This window comes from Astyanax mexicanus, chromosome 4 (assembly GCF_023375975.1).
Source record: "Astyanax mexicanus isolate ESR-SI-001 chromosome 4, AstMex3_surface, whole genome shotgun sequence".
NCBI lineage: Eukaryota > Metazoa > Chordata > Actinopteri > Characiformes > Acestrorhamphidae > Astyanax > Astyanax mexicanus.
Genome location: NC_064411.1, coordinates 23,205,217 through 23,230,370, shown reverse-complemented (window position 1 = coordinate 23,230,370; position 25,154 = coordinate 23,205,217). Strand labels below are relative to the sequence as shown.

The 25,154-nt window shown below is 36.9% G+C and overlaps 5 protein-coding genes across 10 annotated transcripts in view; 3 read left to right on the top strand and 2 right to left on the bottom strand.

Moving 5' to 3' along the window:
• LOC125780501 (zinc finger protein 239-like) overlaps positions 1-25,154 on the top strand; it is a 1,096,042-nt gene that overhangs the window by 659,121 nt on the left and 411,767 nt on the right. For both annotated transcript variants that reach the window (XR_007438641.1, XR_007438640.1), the window contains exons 1-2: positions 7,750-7,808; positions 11,971-13,526. The gene's annotated coding sequence lies outside the window, so the exon portion shown is untranslated. Of the gene's footprint in view, positions 7,809-11,970; positions 13,527-25,154 lie in introns of those variants that run through there.
• The window catches only part of LOC111188533 (zinc finger protein 239-like), a 280,707-nt gene that overhangs the window by 87,142 nt on the left and 168,411 nt on the right, over positions 1-25,154 (top strand). The window lies entirely within an intron of this gene.
• The window catches only part of LOC125801342 (zinc finger protein 239-like), a 280,707-nt gene that overhangs the window by 87,142 nt on the left and 168,411 nt on the right, over positions 1-25,154 (top strand). The window contains exon 1 of one of the 4 annotated variants that reach the window (XR_007438670.1): positions 7,763-7,808. The exons of 2 other annotated variants lie outside the window; for them this stretch is intronic. The gene's annotated coding sequence lies outside the window, so the exon portion shown is untranslated. Of the gene's footprint in view, positions 1-7,762; positions 7,809-25,154 lie in introns of those variants that run through there. One more of the 4 variants, XR_007438668.1, reaches the window with a different exon arrangement.
• Positions 1-25,154, bottom strand: part of LOC111188532 (zinc finger protein 239-like) — a 193,828-nt gene that overhangs the window by 131,246 nt on the left and 37,428 nt on the right. The gene's annotated exons all lie outside the window — the stretch shown is intronic.
• The window catches only part of LOC125801459 (zinc finger protein 239-like), a 193,757-nt gene that overhangs the window by 131,246 nt on the left and 37,357 nt on the right, over positions 1-25,154 (bottom strand). The gene's annotated exons all lie outside the window — the stretch shown is intronic.

The window sequence follows — 25,154 nt, the reverse complement described above, 5'->3', positions numbered from 1 at the left end:
TCTCTCTAAAACAATCGAGAGAGCAGTTTTAAATCAGGTCTCTGGCTTCCTCTCCCAGAATGACCTCCTGGACCAGAACCAATCTGGATTCAAAAAAGGACACTCTACCGAGACGGCTCTGTTGTCTATGACTGAAGCGTTGAAAACTGCTAGAGCTGCAGGCCAGTCCTCAGTGCTCATTCTGCTGGACCTCTCGGCCGCCTTTGACACGGACAACCACGACTTCCTCCTAACTATACTTTCAAACATGGGGATCTCAGACAATGTGCTGTCATGGTTCAGATCATACCTCACTGGGCGCTCGTTCAAGGTGTCGTGGCAAGGACAGCTGTCCTCAGCCAACTCCCTATACACTGGGGTTCCGCAGGGTTCGGTACTGGGTCCCCTTCTCTTCTCAATATACACTGCCTCTCTTGGTCAGGTTATCCACTCACATGGCTTTTCCTACCATTGCTTTGCTGATGACACCCAGCTATACCTGTCATTCTCACCTGAAGATAACTCAATCTCTGCACGGACATCGTCGTGTCTCTCTGACATATCCTCTTGGATGAAGGAGCATCACCTTCAATTAAATCTCTCAAAGACTGAACTTCTGGTCATACCAGCAAAACCATCTTTTCAACACAACCTCTCTATAAGCATCGACTCTCTCTCTCTCTCCGACAAAGGTTGCTAGGAACCTGGGTGTTATGGTTGATGACCAGCTCTCCTTCACGCACCATGTGGCCTCGGTTGCTCGATCCTGCCGCTTCGCGCTTTATAACATCAGGAAAATTAGACCGTTTCTGACGCAACAGGCCACCCAACTCCTGGTACAAGCAGTCGTCATCTCACGCCTCGACTACTGCAATGCCCTGCTAACTGGCCTCCCGGCCTGCGTAGTAAAACCACTCCAAATGATCCAGAATGCAGCAGCACGTCTGGTCTTCAACCAACCAAAACGGGCACATGTCACCCCGCTGCTCATTGAGCTCCACTGGCTACCAGTTGATGCTCGCAACAAATTCAAAACTCTTACAATCGCCTACAAGGTGATGACAGAACAGGCTCCTTCCTACCTGCACTCACTCCTGAAGGCTTACGCTACCTCCCGGCCGCTGCGCTCCTCCAATGAACATCGCCTCGCTTTGCCAAACACTCACACAAAGCAATCCAGACTGTTCTCATACAGAGTTCCACAATGGTGGAACAAACTACCTTCCACTACCAGATCAGGAGAATCTCTCGCTATCTTTAAGAGGCTCCTGAAGACAGAGCTCTTCAAAGAGCACTTACTCTCCTAATACCTCTAACACACTAACTACTTCTAACCCCATTTCCTTCTTCCCCTCCTTCACTTCTCTATCCCTTTATTTCCCTTCGACCTCCTTTAAGCCCTATCTAAAAATGGGTTATCTAAATTCCTATTACTTTTGTACTTCATTATTGTAAGTCGCTTTGGACAAAAGCGTCTGCCAAATGAAATGTAATGTAATGTAATGTAACAACATAATTTACACATCAAATCTCTAGCCAACAAGTTTACTGGGCATGTTGAGGAGATCATAAAGCAATGAGAGAAGGATCGGTCGTTTAAAGAACATTGGAGAGGCACAGACACTTTTTCTTTAACTATTTGCCCTCCTACCCCAATTAATGCTGTATGTTTTCCTGGTTGCCCTAATTACAGAATAACCAGCAGCGCTGTCAACAATAAATTTCAGTGTCTTTCCACACACTTCAACATTTAACATTGGCATTGCTGTTGGATTATGGGTTAATTGCTGCACTAAACTGAGGTAAGAAAAAGAAAAATCTACTTTCCTGTCCGATGACTCAGTGGACTCATCTGTGCCGTCCTGCCTCTCCGCCGCCCGTCACTTCCCCAGGGCAGTCTCTAGCGAAGTGTCCTTCCCTTCTGCAGGCATAACACCTGTTTGTCCAATCCACTTCAGTATCGTCCTCCTGACTGTCTTGTTGCTGTTGTTGAGACGCTGGTGGTCGAATACAAGTCCGTTACCAGCAAATCCATTGTTAACATAGCTTGATCCATGAAGAAACCGCATCAGCATTTTCTGCTCTGGCTGCAGGAGCCTCGAGTCCACTGTGATCAGTGTGGACTCTGGTTAGACGAACCATATAATCCTGCACAGTCTCTCCGTCCTCCTGCTTGCATTCAGCGATTTTTCCCATATTGACGTGAAGGGGAAAAGCTGCAACAAGGCGCTCTTTTAAGTCTCTTATCATGTTTCTGTATTCCAAATTCAGATCTGGGTTTGCTGCGGGTTCTTGGTTCCACTGAACACCACCCAGTCTGATGTCCTGCTGCGGCCAGCCTCTGTCAATCTTGCAGTAACTTGATCCGAGTTTTCTCATCAGGATGCGCTTTATCTCATTGGCTGTGGGTCGGCACGAAACACAAAAGTTCTCAAATTCATCTCTGCATTTCCTACCTCCTACTTGTTGTAGGTCTTCGCAGGAGGGTGATTGTATTTTTTTCCTGCTGCTCTTAACATATTTTCTTTATGCTTTTTCCAATGATTAGTTACTGCTCGTGGGCACCCCACGGGCGGCTGCTGTATTCTCTGCTTAAATCTCCCTAAATATCTAACACCAAGACTGCCATTTGCTGGAAATCCAAAGTATCTAATCCAAATTGGAACATACATTACACTCTCTGTGCCATAATTTCTACTCATCTCATGAAATAATGGAGCCGTGTGTATATATTTTTTTTAGTTATATTTTAGTTCTTTAGCTAGATAGATAGATAGATAGATAGATAGATAGATAGATAGATAGATAGATAGATAGATAGATAGATAGATAGATAGATAGATAGATAGATAGATAGATACTTTATTTATCCCGAAGGAAATTTAGGAAGTGGGAAATTTAGCTAAGTGGGATCCCATTTTGTTGTTCTCTCACTTGACTTTGAATCAGAAATTTAGTCCCCAAACAAAATGATCTCACCTGCCTTCCCTCACTAAAGACTGGACGTGCCATCAACTGCCACAGATTTTAATCTGCCGCTGATCTGCCACACGTTGTATATTTACACTCCTTCCAGCGGTCCGGACCTTTAATACTCTATAATACGTCTATAATATAGAGACCCACTTTGGGTGCCTGATACCGTTAACTGCCATGCCTTTTCAGACACCGCTAACTGCCATATCACGATTAGTACCGCTAACTGCCATACCAAAATTGGCACCATTAACTGCCATGCTCAAACACCGCTAACCGCCATACTAATACTACTCTTTTCACAGGTAGGAGTGTATTAGTCCAGGTGGAGGGGATTAACAATTATTTCTACTGAATTAATATCACTCACCACCAAGGTTCTTATGAAATCCCGTCAGATCGGCGGATGGAGATCCGCCCCCCTTCACCCCCACGGTACTATCCCTTTGTCTGTGGGCTTTCCTCGTTTTGGGTCCGGTCTCACCGGAGAGCGTCCTCGATGAGAGGGGCCTTTCTCCGTCCGTCGATCACCCTGGGATCCTGTCTCGTGACGCCAATTTGTGGTGGAAATACCTGTGATGATTAATAAAGACAAATATTAAGTTCTGAGTCGTGTCAAATGAGTAACAAGTTTTTAATGCAAAATATTGAGAGTACAATCAGTCATGAAATCATCACGCTCTGAAGGTGCTCTGAGACTAACAGTTTCTCAGAGCCGTTATTTATCCCCGCTCCGCCGCATCCGGAACCGTAAACCATATATGGACATAGGGTTTCCGCTTGCAACGGCATCCTTCAAAACTCCCTTCTATCCCAAGACAAAAACTCTCTTCTGTTCCCAGACAGAGTTGTTTCCCGTCAGAAATGTCAGCGTAACCTCTTCACTTTCACATCCTGGTGTTTACCCAAAATGGTTATCAGACAAGATTTCTCTGCTAGTTAGCACGTACACAAATGTCGGAATGACCTAAAGAGTAACTCTACGAAACGAGCTAATATGAAGTGAATTACCACTGTGAATATTAAGTGTGATTAAGCACATCTAATAAAATAACCATGCATACAAATGATCACATCTAGTGAAATGAACATTTACATTTGTCATAATAACATGATGATAATACTGATAATGAAATTTCCCATGTCAATGGCTACAGTTAGAGTGACACTCAGAGATAGAATAGATAGAAATGTGCACAGGTTTATCAGAAAAATGTATTTCATTGTTAGAGGCACTTCAAACTACCCCAACAAATACCACTAACTAATTACTATGAAAAGATCAGTGCTGTTGTTAGAGTATCAATTGTGACATTGATTCCAGTAGATACTTTTTTAAAATCTAAATTTCATTTAAAATAATATTTTCTTTACATTTACCTTCTTGATGTCCTGCAGATTCTTGAAAAAGAGATCGTACTGCAGCAGATCTTGTTTGTTGCTCACCTTGTCTAAAGTCTTACTATTTATGTATTCTGAAAGCTTTTCATAAATTGAGGTCATTCACACCTACTCCCTGTAAAATCACTCTCTGACATCACAATGGACCATCCTGATTTCTGTATAGAAGGGTACTTCACACTTGTAAACCATCAACAGTGAGGACCAAGTCAACTTTAGCATTTATTACACAGTGTTAAAAATGTTTTATCAATTTGGTGTACATTTTTGAACAGTGTTAACTTGCATGGTAAATTTTGTCAGTACAAAAAAAGTTTGAATATCTATGGTGACCATCACAAAGTGAAGCATTGATTATTTAATACAAGGAGTGAGTGCTTCTCTTTGGGGTAGTCACGATGGTACTATTGATCAATTAAGTGAAAGCTCACCTTATTCAGTAAATTATTTTTAGTAATCAAAGTTTATTATTCAATTTTAAATTAAGTATGAACTACATACATTTATTTTATTATATACCAATATAACTATGATATTAAGAATAATTTGTTTACATATGGGTTCTTGGTGTAAAGCACTCTTACATATTGAAAGAATCCTGAAGATGTTATAGTTCTAATGGATCTTTGTATTGAAAAAAGTGTTTTCTCTGTTTGGGGTCAATGGGTTCAAATTACAGAAAATTATTATATATTAATAACATTTTTTAACAAGTTTATTTCACATGCTGTATTTGTTTGTTGACTACTTAAATAGCCATTTAAAATGTCTTTATAAAAAGATTGTATGTTATCAAGAATAGTTAAAAGTATTATGTTTGGGGCCAATTTGACCACAGGAAAAAAACAAATGAGCAGAAATTCATGCTCAGTCACATGGGAATCTGGATTGTAAAGAAGAAGATCCTACTTGTTCCATTCATCCCATATTGCTGAGTCTATTAAGATCTCATCAGTCCTGCCTTGTTTCTGTGCTATTGAAGCATAGGACACGGAGGAGACATGGACTGTGTTTAGAGACGTGCTGGATCTGTCTGCAGCCCAAACACCTGTTCTTTCTTCACCTTTTGACTTGTTCTCTCCAAACTGAGCAACACAATGTAGACTTACATGTGGGATTAAATTAAATTCAAGTCTTTCTAACTATCCCTCTATACAAACACCTCCCTCTAAACGTATCATCTACAGTAGTTTATCCTTTTAGCTTGATGGTGTTCTGAAGAACTCAAATGCTGATTTTATGTTTGGACGTGGCTGAAAGCATATCTGCTGAGACCTGGAACTATTCTGATTTCATTAGCAGCACTAAGTTTATCATTTTTTTAAGTGGGGAGACAGACCATAATAACTTTTTACTTTTGGAAGGTAGTCTGTTTTCTATTGGTTGAAAAAAAAAAAGAGGGTCTAGAGTAAAGGGCTCATTCTCATCAGAGGAGGATTCATTATAATCAGGATCCTCTCTAAAGTCCTCCTTTTTCTCAGACACATTTATCTATGTCTCTGTCATGGTGAAAGAGATGTGAGAAATCCTCACTGAGAGAAAACCTTTTCTTAGACGTCATTTTCAGTAGAGAGAGAGAGAGCAGAAAGAAAGAGAGACAGAACACATAGAGAACTGGTTTAGAAGCTGCTTTGAAACCTTTTATATCTCTGCATTTCCACTATGTTGTGTGAACTATCAATATGTTTGTATGAACAATATATTCCTCCACAGAATGAGAAATATCAAGTTCTCATTAGAATTATGTTTTCCCCGCCCCCCTGTCACATCAACTGTCAGTGGTTCTTGCACTAATACAGTTATAATTATGTTATTTTAGGGATCTAATTTTTTTTGAAGAATATAAAATTACATGTCATATTGACCTTCACATCATTTAACACAAATGTGTGTCAAATTCTGATATTTTTATGTTTTATAAAGCTAAAAGAGTGTGGGGTCAAAATGACTCCAAACAACAATGATGTATACAAAATGTGTACAAAACACAAAAAAACATCCCATTAATTTTATGTTTACCCAGTTGTCTCTATTAAATGAGGAAAAGTCACCAAATATGAAGTAAATAAATGAGATTAACTAACTAATTTAAATGCGTTAAACAGTGAGTAGGGTCAAATTGACCCCAAACATAATAGGAGGATTAAGTGACTCAAGCAACCAGGGGTGTTTGTTATATTCCTACACAGAACCAGATATAATCTGGCCCAAATAGTCTCAACATCAGTAACTTCTTCCTTTAATGTGTACAAAAAGTTCTGCCTAAATTGGCTAATATTTTGTAGTAGAATGAGACTGCTTTCTGGACTAATTTTGGAAAAGTTAAAAAAAAATAAACACCATCCTATAAACAAATAAACTCTTAAACAAATATTTTTTTATTTTATATTTAATTAGTTTAAAACTGATATTTGAATATGAATTTTCAAATGCTTTTACAAGTGTGAAGTACCCTTCTATACAGAAATCAGGATGGTCCATTGTGATGTCAGAGAGTGATTTTATAGGCAGGAGCTGTGAATGACCTCAATTTATGGAAAGCTTTCAGAATACATAAATAGAAAGACTTTAGACAAGGTGAGCAACAAACAAGATCTGCTGCAGTACGATCTCCTTTTCAAGAACCTGCAGGACATCAAGAAGGTAAATGCAAAGAAAATGCAACCATAATATTTTGAATAAAATTTAGATTTAAAAAAGTGTCTACCAGAATCAGTGTCACAAAAGCACTGATCTTTCCATAGGAATTAATAAATGCTGTTTGTTGGAGTTGTACAGGAGCAATCAGAGAATCTTTAAAGAGGAAAAAACTCACTTCAGAATCTGCTCTGAATCTCAAGCCACTTGACAGAGTTTGGAATATACAAAAACGAATAAATATTTTTTTATTCTATGAAGTATCAAACATTTAAAATTTATTATTGTTAGCAAAGTAATCATCTATAAATGTTTGATACTTTATAGAGTAAAACTTTTACTAATTTCCTCAAAACAGAACAACTACAACTGTTTCATCACTGCAGAGGTAATTATTAAAACTGCTTTTAAACTGCAGTTTTAATCATTTAAAATGAGCTCTGTGTGTAACTCCAGCATCAGTAGCAGTAATGCTAGTAAATCTACTGAATAAAAAAACATTTATTTTAGAAAATGGAAATAAACGGGTTTGTTTTCTTTTCTATTTTAGTGAGATACTTTGTTCTACTTTGTAAAATTAAAGGAAAACCCCAGAGAAGTTGTTATACAGTGTTTTAAATGAGAGTTTTAGCTGTTTAGCTCCATTCAGCTCCATGCATTGAGGACTCCCTCGCGGGCTCCCTCTAGCGGTGATGGGGTATAACGTGATATAGCGGGGGAGGGGGCGGGGCTCTACATAACCCGGATGAGACTGAGCTTCCGGGGTCTGTAGCTGGAGCGCCGGAGTAAGAGCAGGATCAGCTGAACCTCAGAAGGTAATTCTCTCTCTCTCTCTCTCTCTCTCTCTCTCTCTCTCTCACACGATGTTAATCTACACAGATTTCGCTCCTGAAAACTGTTTATTTGGGTGTAAAGCGCTTCTGTTTATTTACAGTAAACTTACATAGAGGCAGGAGCATTAGCATTAGCAACATTAGCTTGTAAAGTGACCCAGTGTTGTTACCAATACCACACCTAACAACTAAAGTTATTTATAAAGGAAAGGATTAACCATTAAGGACAGCTTGTACATTATCCTACCATTTAGGCTATATAGACCGTTTCAATGAGAAAAACAATAACAAAGCTACTGCACATGTCTGTTCCTTCGATGCTTCCGGTGGCGCTATTTTTAAGTGTACAGCTGTCAAAATGAGAGCGCATATTTCGCAAGTCTCCCGAAAACAGAGCAAACATATGTTCAGAAATGAGTAAAAACCTCTGTTCCTGATCCTTTTGATAAGGATTTAAGAGGGAAGTTTTTTCCTCTGATTTAAAACGCTTGCCAGAGGTGACCTTCCCAGATGTGATCACTACCTTGTTGAGACGGAGGCAGTGAAAGCGTACTGCAGTTTGGATGCATATAATTACTATCTTAGTGGAAAAGTTGGGATTATTTGTTCCTGTAAAAGAGAAGGCATTACTATAGAAATGTGTAAGGTGAGGTTGGAGCAGGTCAAACACTATCCAACACGTACTCTGCATGGTTTATAGATAAGAAGGAGGGAGAAGTTGTGAGCGGACACTGTAACTGCAGCAGTGTGAAATCAAATGCAGGCGTGTTTACTTTGGAGGACCAAAAATGACATAAGCATAAATAAATAAATAAAGGTTTACATAAATAAATGCACATATAAATTAATAAATAAATATATAAATAAGGAATGTATTTATTAATTAATTTATTTACCTATTAATTTATTTATTTACAATTATTTGTGCATGTATTTATATATTTATTTATTCATTTATATGTGCATTTATTTAAATATTTATTCATTTTAACATTAATTTATTTATTCATTTATTTATTTATTCATATATTTATACATTTATATGTGTGTTTATTTATACTTATGTAATTTTTGGTCCTCCATAGTTTACTAGTTTAAAGAACGATTTGACCTGATTTTCAATGTTTGTTGCTCTCAGATTAGGTAAAGTTTGCATTCATGTTAAATAAAAAAGTTATGTCCACCGTTTTCCATCTAATGCTGTTTAGAAATGTTACAAATGAACAACTTCTGTTGCTTTTTAAATAGGTAACTTTATTTTTAAGTGAATTACGTAAAGTTTTTTGCCATGTTCTTAAATGTTATTATAAGAGCAGCAGTTAGCCAGAACTGTAATTCTACGTTTTTTTTTTTTTTTTTAGGTTTTTTTTTTAGTTAGTTTGTTTTATTTTATTTCTATTTCTTACGTTTTCTTAAGTTTTCTTTTTTTTTTTAAAAAACTATCATAGACAAATTGTTCAATGGTTCAATAGATGTTTAGCTCTTTATAAAGAGACAGACACTGTGGAGGAGGTGAGTGACAGGCTATGTGGTGAATGAGGTCAGTGAATGACTGATACTGTGTGAGTTAAATTAAGGGATTTCCAATGAATGTATGGGCGGGACCAATAACAGACCGTCAGCAGAACCTGCATCATGTTCTTTTTTTCCCCTTACGTCAAGCAGTAGACTAGTACTAGTAGTTAGTCAAACGTTTAGCTAGCTAACTGTACTACCGTTATTATTTTTTACTAGCTAAACTGAATTTAGATTGTTGTATTAATAATGTCGTGTTCTGCTGTTAATTGCTCTAACAGACATTCTGGACAAAGTTCTTTGCAGTTTTTTCGGTACGTTTGCTGGCTGTTTTTCCCTCCACTCCTGTGTCTGTGTGCATTTTATTTTATTAATTATCAAGATCTTAGGCGAACCCTTTAATCTCGGTTGGATTTTATAGCTAGCTTAATTTGTTAGCTAACATTAGTGTAGTTATCTTACTAACTATATTCGCTAGACTCTGTAGAATTAACATTTTTCCTTGGTCAGTGGCTTCGCCCGTCACCTGTGCGTGCGGCAAGCTTTCCCAGATAGCATAAAGGCTCTGCCCGAGATCTGCTGATGTACGGCAGCATTGGCTTAGACTCTGCATAATCCGTGCAGAATTTAGCCAAATGTGCTCAGTTCGTCTCAGCGGCAAAATTAACTGAGCTTCAGTACCGGATTCGTCTCGTTGTTTAAAGCAATAACTCGTCCTGGCATTCACTGCCGTTTGGTGATGGTTTTTTTTGCTGTATGTGACTGAGCGGCAGCGCCCGCATCAGCGCGGAGGTCAGTAACTGAAGAGCGCGTGTTCATCTCAGAGTCGCCAAAAGTCTCCAATAACACCACAAAAACTCGCTTGATTTGTCGCTAGTCGCTTTTTTTTTTTTTAAAACAAAAAAAGTCGCTAGAGGGTCTGAAAAGTCGCTAAGTTGGCAGCACTGGTTATTCGATATTTTCTATATCGTTCGTGGTACATAAAAAAAGCGGTGCATGTTACACAGCTTTTTATGCAAAGATTTTAAAAAGTGTTAGCAATAGTAAAATGTTTTATGATGTGATTTTCTTTTATGTTGGAATAATGGTTAAGTGTTTATCTACAGTGGAAGCTGACGTTTCCTTAACGAGACTGGCAGCGAGAAAAAGAGAACTGTTTAATAGGCAGAACTGGATCAAAATAGGGGACCAAAGTACTAACAGCGTTTTAACTGGTAGTTAACATTTCCTACCTAGCTAAAGTTGTCAGCGCTTTTTTATCCAAGTAGCTAATGTTATTTAGCTGGCTAATGTTACCAGTGCTTTTTTAACCCAGCTAGCTATTGTTATCTAGCTAGCCAATGTTACCAGTGCTTTTTTAATGTTTAATGTTTTTTAATGTTACCAACGTTTTTAACCGGTAGCTAAACAGGACTGCGAATACCTTCACCAAGCCAGGACATATTTAGTTCTTTTAATTTGGATACAAACTTGTCTGCACTTCCTAAATGAGAGTGTGGACATTTCAGACATGAGTAGACGCTGCATTGTCCGACATCCATCCATATGAGTTTCTTTTCATATTTTATGTTAAAGATACAAACACGTTTTTTATGATTGAACTAATTAAAATGTCATATCTGGAGCTGTGATGGTATGTAGATGCATGAAATAAGTCTCCACTGATAATGTATATTGTATAAAATAACATTTATTATACTAAAATAATTAACAAGAACCCCGGTTTGCTTGTGAGAGAGAACGTTAGACAATCTTGTCCTGTGCTCTCTGCCTCGTCACCGACCAACTCAATCTGTAAAACCCAAGTATTTATGTCTTTCAGTCTCTCGTCTGGAAAAAAGTAATATTATCTCATTTCTAGAAAATAAAAAGGAAAGAGTCGGTTAGAGAGTTCAATCTTTCTCAAGCATATACAACATCGATATAGAGATGATGGAATTGTGGGTAACGCTAGCTTCTGTAAAACTGCAGCAGGTCTTGGAGCTGCTGGTCTGAATCTGCTGGTGTAGAGCTTCTTGCTGCTCTCTGGCTCTGCAGATGACGTTGGGCTTTAACCCGATGCTGTGATTCGCCACCGTGTTCGCTATATTGATTTAGTAAACAAATCAGTTAAGCCATTGATGTGGAGCTGCAGTTTTTCTTTTTAAAAAACACAATTAAATTTACATTTCTCACCAAATTTTCTTTTGTGTTTTTTTCTATTTAAAGGATTTTGTTTTACATATTAAAAAACAGGTATTGAACTCAAGAGTGCATATCACTGTTAGTCTGAAGCTAATGTGGTGGAAAATAATGAACTGAGTTGAAAAAAAAAATCAGGAATCTTTTAGAAATTGATGTAAAGGAAAAAGCTTCGGCCATCGTTTGTCACGTGATCAATGTACAATGAATCAATTATCGGCACAGTGATTCGAACCAATGCGTGTCTTTTTTTTTTTTTGGCACACGCCTCAAAGCTTCAGATTAAAGGGCAACATCACTCACTTAGAATGGGGATAAATGTACAAAAGGTTTTATGGTAATATGAAGCTGTCCCAGTAGTTTTGTCTGTATAATGTAACTGATTTAGGCAGTTCTCTTCAGTTTATGGACCTGCTTTTATTTTAACATTTTTCTTTGTTCTTTCCAGAAATGAAGAATATTCTCCTGAAATTCATATTTAAATAAGAGCAATGTTAAACTGCTGAAAGAGGTGAAGCAGAAGCCATCCTGAAGAATCTCCAGAACACACAGAAATTGTTTGATACATTTAACTGACAAATGAAGCCAAGTCTCGACATGGAGAAACATCAGCACTCTGTCAAGACTTTTACTCAACAGAGTAATCTCAAAAAACTCCAGCGCATTCACACAGGAGAGAAACCGTATCACTGCTCAGATTGTGGGAAGAGTTTTACTGCACAGAGTAATCTCAAAAAACACCAGCGCATTCACACAGGAGAGAAACCGTATCACTGCTCAGACTGTGGGAAGAGATTTACTATACAGAGTACTCTGAAAATACACCAGCGCATTCACACAGGAGAGAAACCGTATCACTGCCCAGACTGTGGGAAGAGTTTTACTAAACAGAGTAATCTCAAAAAACACCAGCGCATTCACACAGGAGAGAAACCGTATTACTGCACAGACTGTGAGAAGAGTTTTAATCGACAGAGTACTCTCAAAAATCACCAGCGCATTCACACAGGAGAGAAACCGTATTACTGCTCAGACTGTGGGAAGAGTTTTACTAATCAGAGTAATCTCAAAAGTCACCAGCGCATTCACACAGGAGAGAAACCTTATCACTGCTCGGACTGTGGGTTGAGTTTTACTCAACAGCATACTCTCAAAAACCACCAGCGCATTCACACAGGAGAGAAACCATATTCCTGCTCAGACTGTGGGAGTAGTTTTACTAAACAGACTACTCTCAAAATGCACCAACGCATTCACACAGGAGAGAAACCGTATCACTGCTCAGACTGTGGGTTGAGTTTTACTCAACAGAGTACTCTGAAAAATCACCAGCGCATTCACACAGGAGAGAAACCGTATTCCTGCTCAGACTGTGGGAGTAGTTTTACTAAACAGTGTACTCTCAAAAAACACCAACGCATTCACACAGGAGAGAAACCATATCACTGCTCAGACTGTAGAAGGAGTTTTTCTGAACAGGGTAATCTCAAAAAACACCAGCGCATTCACACAGGAGAGAAACCGTATTACTGTTCATACTGTGGGAGGAGTTTTACTCAACAGAGTAATTTCAAAATACATCAGCGCATTCACACAGGAGAGAAACCGTATCACTGCTCAGACTGTGGGAAAAGTTTTACTAAACAGAGTAATCTCAAACTGCACCAGCGCATTCACACAGGAGAGAAACCATATTACTGCTCGTACTGTGGGAGGAGTTTTACCACACATAGTGATCTCAAAATACATCAGCGCATTCACACAGGAGAAAAACTGTATCACTGCTCAGACTGTGGGAAAAGTTTTACTCAACAGGGTCATCTCAAAAAACACCAGCGCATTCACACAGGAGAGAAAACTATTGCAAATTTGTTCCACGGCAATTAAAAGAGCAAATCATCTTTAGAACAGAACACCTTATCCTACACAAATGTTTCACTTTGTCACTTAGGACACGTTCCACCAGAAACAAACATGAACTGAATTTAACAATGGATTTTACAGGTTCAGCAAAAGGTTGCAGGCTCATTCACTCCCTCTGCTGGTGTTCTCGTTTGTCTATGGTTCAGTCTGATTTAAAATCTGTTACCATAGAGGGATAAAGATTAATATTTGGTTGCGTTTTAATACTCAAGTTTTATACTCTCTAATCATTCCCTTATTGAATATTATATGTTGCTGAAGGTTTTTTTTATCCTCCAAATTTAGTAAGAACATCCAAATCATGTAGTTTCTTAATGGTTTTTATCCACTACAAACTATTATCTTTGTATTGCTTCACCTCTATATTTACTCATCTGTGTTTTAATAAATGGATTTTATAATGCAGATCTGCAGTCTCATTGTATTTTCTCAACATATGTTTGACATGAAACTTATAGGCCTGAGATTGTCTTATGTTATTATTTGTTAAATACTTAAAGTTGCCCAAAGGACAAATCCAGTGTGAAATGGATTTGGGTTGAAATTAAACATAATAGTCATTTTCAGATTGAATTTCAGAAAGAAATTGATTTTTTTAATGGTTCAGGCTTAAAAGGGTTAAATAGACAATAACTTCCAATGGTAGTGTAGCATGTGTTTAACTTGTATTCATATGTTTATAAATACATTGTATTCATATGTTTTTCATATGGGTTGTGTTGTTTTTTTTTTTTTTTGAAGAGCATAGCCATTCACCAATTACACTTATTTACCAAAATCTACATTTGACTTATTTACCATTTTTTTTATCGGTAGCTAGTTTAATGACTATTATTATTGATAGCTAGCCTGGCTAAATGTCCAAATCACAGCATTTGCTATTTTACTGACCATTATAATTCTTAGCTAGCTAGCTAAATGTTATGCCATTTGCTGATGTACTGAACATTATTATTGGTAGCTAGCCAAGCTAAATCTCCATATAGCTGTATTTGCTGTTTTACTGACCATTTAAGATTCTTACCTAACTAGCAAGCTAGCTAAATGTTCAAATATGCTATTTGCTGATTTACTGAACATTATTATTGATAGCTAGCCTAGCTAAACGCACAAACAAAGTATTTCTTGTTTTGCTGACTATTATTATTAATAGTCAGTATAATGGCAAATGCCACATTTATACATTTAGCTAGCTATCTATTATTATTGTTAACTAGCCTAGCTAAATATCCGAACACAGCATTGGCTATTTTACTGACAACTACTACTGGTAGATAGGCAGACTAAATGTTCAGTAAAACAGTATTTGCCTTTTGACTGAACATTAATATTCTTAGCTAGCTAGCTAAATGTCCAAACCACAGCATTTTCTGTTTTACTGACCATTATTATTCTTAGATAGCTAGCTAGCTAAATATTATGCCATTTGCAGATGTACTGAACAGATGTAGCTATTTTACTGACCATTATTATTGGTAGCTAGCATAGCTAAATGTCGAAACAGTGGCCGTTTCTCAATGCACAAGTACACAAGTCTGGACTTCCGTACTTGGCAAGTACGGACTTGGCAAGTTTGACTCACTAGTGCGTACTCCCGAACAGTTGCGTTCTTGATGATGTCACCCTGCCAGGGGCGTGGAAAGCTTCGTTAGGGACGGTGAATTATTGAGAACACAAAAATAAACAGTAGTAAAACGGAACCTGCATTAATTGCCACTGCCACGTCTAGCCCTCAGGCCATCTATTGCCGACCCCTCATGTAGTGTCTTGCTTTGTTCGCCTTGCAGGCCATGAGGCATTCTGCTGTGCTGAAGGTGTCATCAATGGGTGCTACATCAGAATTCTTCCTCCTGCAGAACCACAGAAAACATGCTAAATAAATAGAAAACTGTTGCCCTATGTGACACTGCACGTCATCTGACAGGGGTTGTCATCATGACACCATACCGTCAACCTGTTAACAGTAAGAAAATATACAAAATAAAAACAACTTGAGCAGAGATTTGCATTTGATTTATAACCATTTTACCTCTCGTTTTCCACAATTTGCAACACAGATTACAAGCCAGTAAAATTCTCTTGTATTTTTTGGAAAATTTTCATTAAAGACAACATACAGAACAGACTTAAAATTTATATCAACATTAAAAACAATTTTTTTACACCACAGTCCTTTCACTCTTTCACATTTTAATAAAAAGTGTTCAACAGTTTCATTACAGTTAGAGAGGGGGCAGACTTTTGTAGTGACGTAGCAGCTCCATTTCACTAAACATCTTACAGCTAATCTACCCACACTTACCAGCCACATTATTTCTTGCAAGTTTTCAGAGATGTCATTTGATTTTACATTTTTAACAACAATTTTATATTCATTTGGACTTAGATGCTTGTATTGAGGGGCTTTTCCTTATACCTGTTCACATATTTGGTTATATATATATATATATTCTTATTTGTATGTACTTTCAATACATTTTTAAACGTTTGTATTTTTCAATAAAGTCTCCATATATTAATTTAGAATTGGGGACACCTCTCCGAGCTTTACCCCTCTTTTTTAACCACATCCTTTTGTCCCCTGTCCAAACTGCTTTTCGTTAAAATGTTTGTGAATTACGGAGCCCGGGAGGGGCCGTGGATAAAAAAAAAATGTAATCGAGTAAACGATATAGCAGTTCATGCTCACGTTTTCTTTAATTCAAGTGAACAATATAGCAGTTCATGCTCACGTTTTCTTTAATTCGAGTGAACAATTTGCAGTTCGTGCTCACAAGTTCTTTAATTGGTGCTGACGATTTCTGTATTTCGAGCGTTTTTTATGCGCACTAAGAAAAGAGGCTCGTAGGGAAGGGAACATTTTCCTCTCTAGGGCTGTTACAGGGCTACTTTTTTTTCTGATGCAGTATGACTGTGTGCTATTAAAACTGTTTATTAATTTCTTATCATTCAGCCAGCCTCAAAACACACCCCTTCTTAAATCTGGTTAGCATTATTACTTTTGTGATACTTGTCCTGTCTGGTGCTGAAAGCATTCCCAAGTCTCCCACATCCAGCTCTAGCTGCAATTCTCACGCTTCCAACTACATTACCCAGAACGCACCACACCATGACACCACACTCAGTCTCGATCACATGACACCACCAGGAAGTCCCGAGTGCTGATTTCCCTCAGTACAAAAGGACCATGCTCACGCCTCGCCGAGTATCTGTTTGGTTTATCCTGCAATACAAAGCGTTTCTCTAGCCATTGTCTATCTCCGTGTATGATCCTGTTTTTCTACCGACTACGATTTCTGCCTGTTCCCGTGTATTGGATTTCTGTGTATGACCTGGACTGTGTTACCCGTTTTGTATTACTGCCTGCCCTGTATTACTGCCTGCTTGTGTATGAACTCTGGCCTGTCTCCCGTTTATGGTATGGTTTCTCTCTGCTGTGTCTCTCTGGCTCTGACCCTGGTTTCGTTAATTACTCCTGTCTGCTTTATAAATTTTAATAAAGCTATTTTATTGTATCCGCACCAGTCTGGTTCCTGTCTGGCCCTGACAATACTTATATTTCATCTACATATTAATCTTTGTAGCAAAAAAAAAGTAACATAATTCAGAAAATATAGCTTGAACAAGTTTATAATTATTTGTTTTGTATGTCTTTTTGATGCTTGTGATGTTTCTGAGCAGAACACTGATTTGACAATATGCATATCTTTTGGCTATTTTATTAGATCTAGAAATCTCATGTTATACATGAAATGCGATTTTTGTGTTTCCATCATTATGTGCATGTGAAAGTTGACCAAATTGGAAGCTTAAAGAGCTTTGTCCTGCCTGTATCACTAAAATATGCACAAGAAACAGTTTCTGTGATTATACTGTTAATGTATATTCTGAACTCATAAATCTGAATTACAGTTTTGATTTGTAATGATGTTTATCATGTAGTACATTATTTAATTTACATATAATTCCCATACAAGTTCAATTTAGATTAGACATATAAATTAGTTACCCAATGGCTGTGGGGAAGCCACGCTTGGCTCTTCCCCGTGCACTGTGGGGATGTGGGGACAACACCACTATGACAAAATCTACACACTGTATTTTCTACCTGTAACATTAGAGCTTTAATAATTAGCAGGTTTGCATATAACTGTATAATCACAGCAGCCCTAGAGAGGAAAATGCTCCTTTCCCTCTGAGCTTCTTGTCTTAGTAGGCATAAAAAAATGTTAGCTCGAATTACAGAAATCGTGAGCAGGAATTAAAGAAATTGTGAGCACGAACTGCAAATCATTCACTCGAATTAAAGAAAATGTGAGCACGAACTGCTATATGGTTCACTCGATTTAATATTTTTTTTATTCACGCCCCTCCCGGGCTCCGTAGTGACTTGTGCTGGGCGATATGGGAAAAATCATATATCGCCATATGGAATTTTTTATATCACAATAACAATATCACGATATAGAAAAAAAAGAAGAAGATGAAAGAAGAAGCTGCCAAATGTTTCAAATTAACAAGCTTGTTTTTTCAGAGGACAGACTCCAGCTGCAACCGGTAAACAGAGATATGGAAATAATCTTGAATCGTCAGCTATTGGGCAACGTTTGCAATGTCGATTTAGCGTAGTACATTTTGTAGAGCCCAATACACATCATTAACCTCTTAACACGCCCTGGCCCGCCGACTATGGAGGACCAAAACTGCCAAAATTAAAAAATAAATAAAAACTAGTTAATCACTCAATAAAAGTAATGTGGTGGATAAAAACGGTAAAAAAATTAATTAATGTAAAAATAAATACATATACTTAAAAAGAAATGTCTTAAATTATTATTTATGGATTTCTTTATTAACATTATTACATTTTTCTTTTGATTTATTTGTTTATTTATTTACATGACTATTTATTTCTGCATTCTTTTATTTTTCCGATTTATTTATTTCTGCATTCATTTATTTCCCGATTTATTTATTTCTGTTTTTCCTTGTGCTTATATTATAATGAAGGGGCGTGTTTTTCACAAAGATAACCTGAATTAGCGTTATGCCAGCGCAGGGGTACTCGAACTCTGGCCTGGATCCAAACCTAAATGAGGTGGACTAAGCATATACTTTACGTGATCGCAGTCCAGTTACGGAGAGAAAAATACTTAGATATGCAGTACAAAGAAACGTTTTCCTAACAGTAGGCTAAAGTCAATTGCGGTCACACCATCTGCGCTCAGTCGCGCTATCTATACCAAAAATTCCAGTGCGCGTCTAAACCGTGTTTTAACGGTAGCCGCTTGCACAGCGCACCTGGAGGTGCGCTTGAAGTACAGTCTTGAAGAACACATTCCATATTAGTAATGACATGAGTAACAAAGAATGTTACTGTATTATTTTGGACTAATTGGATACCAAACTTAGGAAAAATGTCTATTCGGTTAAACATGTCAAATAGACATTTTTTAAGTTTGGTATCCAATTACTCCAAAATGATACAGTAATATTCTTTGTTACTCATGTCATTACTAATATGGAATGTGTTCTTCAAGACTGTCTTAGTGCTGGATTTATAGGACTTTGAAATGTTGTTTATGCAAAAACATATAGACATTTTTTCTAAGTTTGGTATCCAATTACTCCAAAATGATACAGTAATATTACTTCAAACATTTATCTGGGATACATGAGAATAAGGTCTTAAAGAATTTAGTGCTGTGATATGAAAACAATTTGATTTGCTTATTTAATAGCTCTCCAAACATTTCCAAAACGTTACACTGTTCTACAGATAAGCAGTGGTCTTTCTGGTGTATATTTGTGGATTAGACCTCGTTAAATCATATTTATTTAGGTGTAAAACTAGTTTCTGTTCCATTTTAAGTCTCTGCTCGAGAAGCGCCAGTCTCTGCTCCTCCGGGTTCGCGCTGTGCACGCGGCTACCGTAAAACACGGTTTAGACGCGCACTGAAATCTTCGGTGTAGATAGCGCGACCGAGTGTTTTCTAAGTGCAGATGGTGTGACCGCAATTGACTTTAGCCTACTGTTAGGAAAACGTTTCTTTGTACTGCATATCTAATTATTTTTCTCTCCGTAACTGGACTGCGATCACGTAAAGTATATGCTTAGTCCACCTCATTTAGGTTTGGATCCAGGCCGGAGTTCGAGTACCCCTGCGCTAGCATAACGCTAATTCAGGTTATCTTTGTGAAAAACACGCCCCTTCATTATAATATAAGCACAAGGAAAAACAGAAATAAATAAATCGGGAAATAAATGAATGCAGAAATAAATAAATCGGGAAATAAATGAATGCAGAAATAAATAGTCATGTAAATAAATAAACAAATAAATCAAAAGGAAAATTTAATAATGTTAATAAAGAAATCCATAAATAACAATTTATTAAGACATTTCTTTTTAAGTATATGTATTTATTTTTACATTAATACATTTTTTTTTTCCGTTTTTATCCACCATATTACTTCTATTGAGTGATTTACTATTTTTTGTTTATTTATTTATTTATTTTTAATTTTGGCAGTTTTGGTCCTCCATAGCCGATGGGCCAGAAATATGTTACAATTAATATCTTGCTGTGTTTACGAATAATTATGGACACCCAATATGCCATTTTAAAGCCTAGAATCTCTGCTTTTCAGTATCTAGCCTATTTAGCTGTATGTCCTTTCAGGAAATAAACTTAGGGTGAAATATGCCTTGTTTATTAGAATTATGAGTCATAATTTTGAATCTGGTAAAGCTTTATATTATAGTCTTTAAAGGGGACATGAAACACTTCAAGTATTAAGTATAATTCACAAGATGTATTTTCACTCTAACAAATCTGATGAGTTTAACAGTTGTCAGTGAAGCGGAATTTAAATAATAAGCAATCTAAATGTCATTTTTTTTAAGTAAGGGCAGCGCCATCTTGTCCCAGCGCTAAAAGTGACGTCACGAGGTTGGTTCCCGAACGCCTCACTACTATAATCTATGAGTCTACTGTAAATTAATTCCTCAATAGATAATAAAATCCAAACCAAAACTCAATGCAGAGCGGGGGAGCACTTTTGTATTGCCCCTGTGTGTAGTAATACTGGGAGTAGTGAAATTTAATAGCGTGAGGAATGAGAAATATTTACTTTCACTTTCATACCTCGCCCTCGGACAGCTGTTCTTCAGCGGGGGCTCGCAGCGCTGAAGCGCGAGAATCCTCCGGTTAGCTGCAATGCTAGGGGTTAGTGGCGAGCACTTTCTAGACCAGGACTATGTGAAGGAGATGGGTTTGAGTCAGGAGCATTAGCGCCGGATAAATAAGCTGCAGTCCAAGGCTTTTTTCCTCCGTTTTTTATTTGTCCTCTGATCAGCTGGGATGTACAGACCGTCCGACTGAGGGTAACGTTACTATGAGAGCAGCAGCTGTAGCCGCACGGAACGAGAACAATGCGCTCACCCAGCAGAGCAGCGAGAGGTACCGTTACGGAAAGTCTAGATAAACTGACAATTAAAAGATAACATAGCTAGTGTTAGCTACTTTTCCAGCTATCTTACCATAGCTAGCCAACGCTAGCTAACTAACTAACGCTAACTAGATGAAGCTACCCAGAAAGCCTTCTAACTTCTAAACTGAACGGTTTATCAACCAAACCGCGCCTGGGTGTTTAAATATCCACTTAAATCATGTACGTTTCATTCAGTCTTAATGAACTCTGGACTTTACAGGTTAAATAGCTAAATGTATATAAACTAGCTGGTTAACTGGATGGCAGTACCTGCTGTTGACGGGCTGCAGGGTTCTGCACGGCTCCACGTAGAGAGAGAATAAACACTCCCAAAACTTCTAGCTCTCAGAAAAGCATCTGAAAAGTCCTGCTCAGGTTTATACAGGAAAGATCTCTGAGTAAATGCTCCATGTTAGCCTAGTTTAGCTTCGTCTTCATCCGTAATCTCCACAAACAATAAGCTCTTTTCCTCTAGCTATATGCCTGAGATCTTAAACCAACCAACCTCGTGAAGTCACCAGCGCTGCACGGGTAACATGGCGGCGCCCTAGCTCAAACGCAACAAACATAAATATATATTATAATTTAGTGTGTAAACATTTTATGTAAAGAATTCCCCCCCAAATAAATTCCATTATATTTAATCCCTTAGAAAACTTGTACAAACTGAAATGTTTCATGTCCCCTTTAAGCTACTGCTTTGAGGATTCACTTTTTCGTTTTGATCTTTTTGAATTCGTTAGATTAAATTTCTTTTAGCATTTTGAGCTTAGTTTAGTTGGTTATTTTCCTATTTTATATCTATTTTTCTGTTTTTATTAAATGTTATATACTTATTAGCTTCTAGCTTGTTAGCATACAGAACGTCTCCCTGGTCTTTTAAATGAACGTTAATTTATTCATTTAATAGCTGTATCTAATTATTTTAAGCCAGACAGACACTGTGTGATTTGTTTTATTGTTTTATTGTTTTATTGTGATTTGCATGTTTGAATGGTTTGTCCTGTATGAAAACGCACCTGATTTATATGCTGACACTGTAGTCTGACTGGCAGGCTGAGAGTCACGCAGCCCCAAGGCAGTAGAATTAGCACCAGATCCCCGCAAGCCGCGCACCTATTAACGTGCGGATGAGCGCGTCACTTGTTTCGGCTGGTCGGGCTCCAGGAAATAGTCTGTGATGTCATCTGTTTTTTAATACTATTTAAATTTTATATGAAGCTATGGCATGATAATCACCATATAGCTAAGTAACCAAGTCTTATTGTTAACGAAAATGCTCCTTAACTGAAACTAATTAAAACGGTAAATAAAAGAAAAACTAAAACGAACTTAAATTACAGATTGAATACCCTCATTTTCGTGTTTGTTAATTTATTTATAATTGATTTATATAAATGTGGTATATCACGATATATATCGTTATTGTGATATCTTTTTTTCCCCATATCGCCCAGCACTACTTCTAAGTAATATTAATTCATAAAATTACAATTTTTTACCTTTTAAATCTTTATCTGATTTTAATTTGAATGAAACATGTTTAAGTGAAGGGTGTTCTTTTAACTTACCAACATACACTTGTACTTATATGCAATAAAAAGGCATTGTAAGATCTAGCTGCTGTTTTATTTTTTTAAATTCCTGCGAAAAAAAATGGGCTGCACTGTAAAAAATAAAACATTGGCTAAACCTAAAAAAATTTAAGTAATCGATCACACGAAATATTTTTCATTGGCTCAATATATAAAAAAAGTTTGATTCAACCTGATTATTTTTACTCCGTGTAAGCTATTGTTTTAGACTGGGACAATTCAATTATTTTGAATTGTCTCAGGTTAAAAAAATATATTGTCTTTATTTATGTAATGTAAATAGTCAATTTGGTTTAATGCAAAAACTTGACCTCAATGCAACTAATTTTTCATATTAAATCAACTGATTATTTTATATTGGCTCAAAAAAGAGAAAAAAGCTGTCACTATTTAAAATTATATAGCAAATTAACTATAAAAGTGCTTTACATGTACACTGACTAATAACCACTCAGAACACAGCTTCAGAACACTTTTATTGTGTTTAGCACTGAACTTTCAAATTGATTTAGCAGCAATAAAGTGAAACAAATCCATGAGCTGGCAATATAAAAACACATGAACACTTAACAATGGTTATATATGATGGTAAAAAAAAAAAAAACGACAATTTAAAGGTTGTAGATCTAATCTTTCACACTCTACTTTAGCCTATAAGAACAATAGTCTTGGAATCTTGGCAGACATGTTTTTAAAATAACACAAGGAATATTCAGGCATATGTAACATGCAATACCATATAAAGAGTGCAATCACTGGTTTTAGGAACAAAAAAAATCAAAATGGAACTCAAGTAAACCGTGCAACTCGACTCTTGTTTACTCTGACCTGTACAGTTGTGCGCTCAGCCTATTGACTTTTGGGCTCTTTGTTTTTGCCTTTTCCATCAGGACTTTCTGCACAAATTCAAAGGTAAACTGTAGTTTCTTTGGGTACTTCAAGTTGAGTGCATATATGAGCCCAAACAACATCACAAAGGCTGTCGCAACTGAGGGAAACTGAGGGAACTTGTGTTCCCTCAATGAATATAGTAACGTCTTTGAATCATTATTTGTGGCGACAACAATCGACATGGCTGCCTGGTCCAGCTCTTGTGCCTCATTTTCCTGAACACCCTGGGGAAAAAAAGAAGAAAGCCATATATGAGACAAAAAATGCATAAAAAAAGCATAGTTGTAGATGTAGGGGTCACTCAGACTAAAGGGGATACATCCCATTAAATGATTAATTAATACATGGTTTCATCAAGCACTGCAATTATATTTATTAAGGTATTCAAAGCACTTTCATTTTTAGTGGCTTATATACTTGAGATTGTCATTGTTAATATATTTGATACACAAATAAGCAAAAAAAAAATACTGGGATAAATTAAGTTTAATATAAATCTTATTTTTAAACAAAGAGCAAACAATCACATAATCAAGCAATTTGTGACATATTCAGAAAGAATATAATAGAAACATTCTAGATATTTTGTAAATATAATTATCATACAATTGGCACTTAAAAATCAAATAAGAAAGGAAACTAGAAAAGTGCATTTCCTAAAGAAAATGAGTGACCATACATTATCTAATCTACAATTACGCCTATTTGATAGTAAACTCCATGTTTTCTGACAGAAGAGGGTCTGATGAATTAATTTCACTATGGGTTTATATTGACACAATGTATAGTTTAGGCAGTAGACTAATACAACTATGCCCACCCTGTATTAATATCATTAAATGGGCTATAACCATGTACAGTCATATGAAAAAACAGAAGACCCAAAAACTGACACTCCAACTTAAAACAGCACATCACATTTTGGTGCACATCCAGTCAACACAATTTAAGGTGAAATGGAAAATTGTAAAAAAAATAATAAAAAAAATCAGAATAGTACCTCTTTCTCGATGCAGTGTTTAAAATGTCATAAAACGGCAGACCAAGTTTGTTTTACAAGATGGCTAGGCACTTAGATTGCATTATGAAACGGACATTCCACCTTAAAAAGCACCAAAGGACCATTTTGTTGGCTGTAGTTTCAGCTCCAATTAAGGTGGAATATAAAATTCCAGTAAGAAACTACCAGAATAGTTCCAAGCTCCCGATGGAAGCAGTGTTTCAAAATTATGGCAGACAATTGTGTCAAACAAAAATTAAACTGGCTTTCTTTTACAAGGTTGTTAAAAAAGGCAAAGCAGAATTTTTCTGTGCCTTTTCAGCTAACAGCCAGCTAGCTAGGTTAGCTATATTAGCCGGGTAACCAAGCTAGCTAGCTAGCTGTTCGCTGAAATGGCTGAGAAAAGTTCTGTTTTTCTTTTTTTAGATTTCCATCTAACTTACCTTGCTGTGTCCCTCAGCTACAGACAGACACATTGGAATGTATTTAATACACAAAGCTTACCCAACCTGTTTCCTCAGTGGACCACTGAAAACACTGAGGTAGCTAGGTTAGCTAACTTGCTAGTTAGCTACAAACGGCAGATAAGATTTATAATTTTGGCGCCAAGTAACTTACCCCAATGGCTTATGCCCTGTAGCCATCCATACCAGTGCTGCTAATAACAACAGTTTGAAAAAAATAAGACGTTCCCCGCGCATACTATTGTCAACTAAAAGATTGACTCAT